The 6,587-nt window shown below is 40.0% G+C and overlaps 1 long non-coding RNA gene across 1 annotated transcript; it reads left to right on the top strand.

The window, feature by feature from the left end:
• Positions 1-4,708: 4,708 nt before the first annotated feature.
• Positions 4,709-5,436, top strand: LOC143718492 (uncharacterized). Its single transcript, XR_013196403.1, has 3 exons — positions 4,709-4,862; positions 5,017-5,064; positions 5,281-5,436. It is a non-coding gene; the product is annotated as an uncharacterized LOC143718492 (long non-coding RNA).
• Positions 5,437-6,587: the final 1,151 nt, after the last annotated feature.

Genomic DNA, 6,587 nt, shown 5'->3' with positions numbered 1-6,587 from the left:
ATAAGCTATTATTGGGCCAAAATGCTGCTTCGTGCTCTTCAACGGAATGATGCAATAAATCAAATCCTGTAGTCTATTAGGTTAACCCAGATTAAATTAAATCGGTTGCCAAGAAACAACAGAGGTCATAATGTAAAAGCCCAATGAAAAAGCCTAAAGTCTGGTAATGCAAGTCCGCGAAGCAAAATATCCATTTTCATGACAGAAATCCGAGCTTGTAAAGATAGTGGAAGTGATGACCAACGAGTCATCGTTGCAACGATTATATATACCCTGGACATTTTTCAGAGCTATTGTGTGTAGAGATGGAAATATGTCCACACCCAAATATCTAAAGCTGGTTACTATCGGTATAAAAGATGGCAAAAAATTGTTTAAATGCATCAATGGTGATTTGTTTCAATTAATCTTGTACATAACATATAAAAAAAATGTTATCTGCATATAACGAGATTCTATGAGAAGTGTTTTTGAAAATTATAGGACTAACCAAGTAATGCTGACGAATTTTCTGTGCAAGAGGCTCAAGAGAGATTGCAAACAAGAGTGGTGAGAGAGGGCATCCCTGACGAGTCCCACGTAATGTAGAAAACTTTGGAGAGGTGATGCCCCCTGTCATAACCACTGCGGAAGGGTTGGCATATAATACTTAAATTTTATTTATATAATCTCTGCCTAAACCAAGGCGCTCCAAAACTGACCAAAGGTAAAGCCATTCAAGGCGGTCAAAGGTTTTCTCAGCATCCAAAGACAAAGTTGCACACGGTATGTCCATACCACTGGACATGTGTATAATATGCAATAAACGTCAAACATTATAAGGCCGCAAGGCGAGATCTAATGAAACCAGTCTGATCATTATGCACCAATTTAGTCATGAGTGGATCTAAACGAGATGCCAAAACTTTGGCAAACAGTTTCACATCACAGTTTAAAAGTGACAAAGGTCTAAAATTCCCGCACTGAGTCAAGACTTTACAGACTTGTAACAGAGTATTAATTGCCATATTCGCACTATTATTAAATTGAACCCACCTGAATAGAATAAAGAATCATATTCAACAAAGGCTGTCCCAGCTCATCCCAGAAATAAAGGTATAGTTCAGTTGGGATTCCATCCCATCCCGGAGACTTAACCCTCTTCATACGTACAAGAGCATCTTTTAAACTCATCTAAGCAAATAAGAGAGTTCAAAGATGTAGCCTCTGTTTCAGAGAGCCATGTAAGAGTCAAATCTTGAAAAAGTTGTCACACCGAGTCTCACTGAAGACCATATCCGGCCTATATAAACTGATAAAAATATTTAAACTCTTGATTTATACATTTGAGTTCACTTATCAAGCCATTAGAAGATTGAATTGCCATAATATTTGAATACTTTTCAACATTCCTTAATCTAAGAGCTAAAAGGTGACTTGGCTTAGTGCCATTGAAATAATAAGTTCTTCTAACTTTGTGCATTATAAACTCAGCTCTAGGCTGTAACCGTGATTAAAATTTTAAAATCAGCCTTCTTAAAATCTGTTCTGATTGGTCAGCTGGTCCCAGTCTGTTATGGTTAGCGCGTATGTCATAAATGTAACGCCCCTTTCCATAGCGCCCCTTTCCATAGCCGGCGATGGAGAGGTGTGGAATGTTGGAAGAATTGTTGCTGGGATGGCGCAATGACTGCTTCTTATATTCGCTCATAATGATGATTGACAGGACTGAATTATTAGGCTCCTCCTGAACCTACATTTGTAACTTCATTTATAACATCTGACCTTTATCGTATAACATGGTTCAGAAAGCAGTCGTTATAAAATTGGTGAGAACACAACAAAAGGTTGAGGTTGTATACTGCTGAGCAATAGTGTTAAAAATACATTTGAACCATCAAGTTAGTCTGCATTAGGAAACAGGGTTTAGATTCGGGGTGGTAAAAAGTGTCTCTTGAACAGCCGACAACACACTACTAACAACTCAACCAGGCCTCATCCCGTTATTTACATAAATTCACCTTCTGACTGAACCTATAATCTTATGCAAACCTTTAACACCTCAATCGCACCATTTCACTGATACTAGATTCATATCTGTTTAGTTGATGTTTAATGTGATGTTTCTCCTGTCATTGGTTTTGTCCTTTAGCATCAGCTGAAGGAGACACAGAGGTCGTTCCATCAGGAGGATCCAGCAGAGAGAGAAAGATCTTCAGCAGCTGATAGAGGCTGGGGCGTCTCATAAGGTGAGTCTGTAGAAGAAGAGAAGTTTGAGACGTCTCGGTCAGGACTCACTGAAGCCACTGTGTGATTGTGACGTGTGTGTAACAGCGCTCTGCACAGACAGCAGTGGAGGACAGTGAGAGGATCTTCACTGAGATCATCCGCTCCATTGAGAGAAGCCGCTCTGAGGCGACACAGCGGATCAGAGATCAGGAAAAGACTGCAGTGAGTTGAGCTGAAGGGCGACTGGAGCGACTGGAGCAGGAGATCAATGATCTGAGGAGGAGAGACGCTGAGCTGGAGCAGCTTTCACACACACAGGATCACATCCATTTCCTGCAGGTAACAGAGATCTAGAAGAACAGGATCATAGTGGACTTGAGCAAGAGACTCACAGAGAAAGATTTTGTGACAGCAGAATGAGCCATTGACTGAAGTGTTGATCTGTGTGTTCGGTTATTATATCATCATCAGTCAGACTCTCATCTGATCATCTTCTTTTGAAAGAGACGCACTTACAAATGCAGTTCAGATAATGAACGAGGCGTGAAGAGCCTCTCATTAGCCGTAGCAGCTTTTCTGTAGCTCTGATGTTTGACCATGCAGCTCAAGTGGCTACAGTGATTCGTGTTTAGTTGTCAAGTGTCTTAGCATTTTGGAAGGTTAAAGACTCCTTCGCTAACACCTTGCAAATCACACACTGTGGTCAGGATGTAGACAAATCCAGCATGATTGATCATTTTGAGATCCTAAGGATATCCCGAATACAGAGTGTAGCCAGGTTAGATGTTATGGGAAGAAGGAAGTGGGAACCGATGAACAATCAACAGATTTTAATAAATAAATGAGGGACCACAGTGACCCTCACAGACAACTGCTGCCATATGAAACAAAACATCAAATAAAATCCAGGCCTGTCCTCTCTCGTCCTTCACCGTCGTCACTCCTCTTATGCTTCCGCTCCTCCGTGAGAGATACGACACCGGTGGGTCTCCCAGGTGTCGCTCATCAGCAGTCACCAAACCGGCCTCGCTCCATTCTCTCACGGCCCTCTGCCTCATCCTGCTCAGGATATCCCGAATACAGACACTAAATGGAGCTGCGAGCTCATGCACAGCCATCGGAAGCAAGCCATGCATAAAATAAATGTATTAGAAAACGCAGCATTTGCCGTTTGTTTAGTAACTGCTTCCAGCGATTTTGGCATCCATACAATTGGATTAACGCAGTTCTCATGGGTCCAAGATAAAAAAAAACGGAAATATAGCAATGCTTCAGCGTTTTGAAACCACAAAACCTGACCACTATCTGCTCAAAAACAATCTACCGTATTTTCCAGAGTATAAGTCGCATCAGTCAAAAAATGCGTCTATAAACCAAAATAAGTCGCACTGGACTATAAGTCGCATTTATTTATTTATTCAAGCACCCAGCTCTGGCCATCTTGCTTTCTGCCCGCGATTAGCTTTTTTTGTTTTCTTCATTACAGTTAAGAGTGTCGCACACCGGACGAGAAACGCTGCGCCGCGTCTAGGACAACTCAAGGTATTGCACACCGGATGCGCACTTTCTCAGATTATGGCCAGCAATATTGTTATCTTTAAGGACATTATGTAATTTAGATAATGTCTGTACTATGCTATGATTGTACTATACAATTACATACAATCGTTGCTAAGTCCGCAGTCTGAACACACTTTACCTCAGAGCGTCCCTTAACTGAATGAATTGAGAATATTACCTGAAAATATACGCCATAAGCAATTTTCATTCAAGCTGCTGATTTCTGTAAATGAATGTAAAACTAAATGTATATTGCAGTACAGGGAGAAGTCATTAACGACGATTTGAGACAAATAAATGTAAATTTAATATAAAACTATGTAAATGGGGCTCTGTGGCGTGGCAGGATTTTGAACAAGGTCCTGAGCCGTTGCTGGGCGCCGCAGACAGACGCCGAATGGCGCCGCCGATGTGTGTACACTCATAGAGAATAATGTGTTCGAATTTTAAAGATGAACCTCTGCTTTTGTCAGTCCCTCACAAGTTTCTCACTCACACCAAACTTTCTTTCTGCTGCTCGATTACTGTTTTCGGCTGCATATTTTACTACCTGCAGTTTGTAATCTGCAGAATAGGATTTCCTTTTTGGGGGTATTTTGTTTGTGTTCAGTCTTTCTCAGTTGTCTTTAAGTTAATGTTTCAGTTAACAGTTTTTCAGTTGTTTTCAGTTAATGTTTTCAGGGGTAGGCTACAGGAGCAGCATAGAGCGCCCTCTCGTGGCTGTAGCCGGTAATGTTTTCTCTTGGTTCATGTCAGTCAGTATGAATTTATATTGATATATAAGTTGCACCTGACTATAAGTCGCAGGACCAGCCAAACTATGAAATAAAGTGAGACTTATAGTCTGGAAATTACTGTACCCGTAGCCTTTGAACTGCTTTTCCTGAGCAAATCTACTCAGTGGAGGTGATGAGCTTTGATTTCTGTTTTCTGTAGTTTCCAGTCTCTCTCAGCTCCTCCCCAATCTACAGACGTAAATGACAATCCCTTCAGTTCTCTCTCCTCTTTTGATGGAGTGAGAGAATCTGTCCTTCTGCTGAGAGACAAACTGGAGGATTTCTGTAAAGAGGACCTGAAAAAGATCTCTGACAGAGGTAAAGTCCTGGAGATTCATCAGCTCTCAGAAATGATCCTCCATCATCTCATATCATGTAGAAGATGAACATGATGGATGGGTGGAAGGAACGGATGCAGGGATCATTTTCTCTTGACATGATAATAACTCTTCATGTCTGTTGATTTCCACAGTCACTTTCACCAACATTGTTCCCAGAACCAGGAACGACTTCCTACAATGTAAGTCACTAAGAAAACAAGCAGAAAAACTTCACGTTCTTCCTGTAGAAGGTGAAAGAAAACATGACTGAAGTTGATCATGTAAATGATGATTTGACCAGGATATCTGGTAAACTGTATTGAGACACTGCTGATATACTGAACATGAAGAGTTCAGCTAATAAAAGATCGGACGGATTCATAATTCCTGATTCTGATGTGTTTTCTCTCCATCAGATTCCCATCAGTTCACTCTGGATCTGTACACATTGAATAAACGCCTCCGTCTGTCTGAGAGGAACAGAGTGATTACTTACACTGACAGAGATCAGCCGTATCCTGATCATCCAGACAGATTTGATGATGTATGTCAGGTGTTATGTAGAGAGAGTGTGTGTGCGGACGCTCTTACTGGGAGATTGAGTGGAGTGATAGTGTGTTTGGTGGTGTGTGTGTATATCAGTGTCATATAAGAGCATCAGCAGGAAGGGACGGATTATTGGGTGTATGTTTGGATATAATGATCAGTCCTGGACTCTTCTCCCTCTAGTTACTCATTCAGACACAATAATATAGTGACTAAACTCCCTGTAAAGTCCATCAGCAAGAGAATAGGAGTGTGTGTGGATCACAGGAGAACATGAGTGTGTGTGGATCACAGTGCAGGAACTCTGTCCTTCTACAGCGTCTCTGACACAATGAGCCTTATCCACACAGTCCAGACCACATTCACTCACACACTCTATCCTGGGTTTAGTGTTTATACTAGATCATCAGTGAAACTGTGTTGATGAATGAGAACAGACTGTAGAGAGATTCTACCCATAATGCTTTGAGCTGCATGATAAATCAGTATCAGTGAGATGTTATAGAGTCTCTAATTTTCTCTTCATTACATTAATTATTTGGCTGAACTTCTGTCTGTGAAATAACATGTCAGAATAAATGTGTGTAATGAATCCTCATATAGACAGTAAGATCAGTGTGTGTTTGTGAGTCATGATGAGTGACAGTGTGTATTTTCTCAAACTTTATTTGATTCATTACAAATACATAAATATTTTATTTATTTATTAAACAGTCATTCAGTTATTACTGTAGTGTTACATATATCATTTTTATATTACTTTTGAATTGATCACACACAGGATTCATTACAAATGTGTTATTACATAGAATAAAGTGTTGTGTAAAATTGATAAATAAAATGTCCAGTTATTAATAAATGTAAACCCAGATCATCTGATCATACTGTAATTCTTTGATCAGTAAAAGTATGAACATAATTATTGTGACCCAGTTTACATGAAATAAACCTCCTCGTGAACAGAACTGAATTTACAGACCTGAGACTCTGACAAAACTGAGATAAGATAAAAACAACAAGGATTGAGTCAAATCATCATCAGTTAAATTCAGATAACTCAGAATTATATGAAGTTTGAAAGAAGGAAAACTGTAATCTGACAATGTGATCTATACGATGACCTTTGAGCTTCCTGAAAGATGATCAGGACCTCTGCCAGTGTTTCTTACTACATGTT

The sequence above is a fragment of the Siphateles boraxobius genome, unplaced genomic scaffold, assembly GCF_051911475.1.
Source record: "Siphateles boraxobius isolate OS27281-9 unplaced genomic scaffold, OSU_SipBor_1 61, whole genome shotgun sequence".
Lineage (NCBI taxonomy): Eukaryota > Metazoa > Chordata > Actinopteri > Cypriniformes > Leuciscidae > Siphateles > Siphateles boraxobius.
Note: the sequence above shows the minus strand (reverse complement) of the source record. Positions and strands in the feature narration are given on the sequence as shown.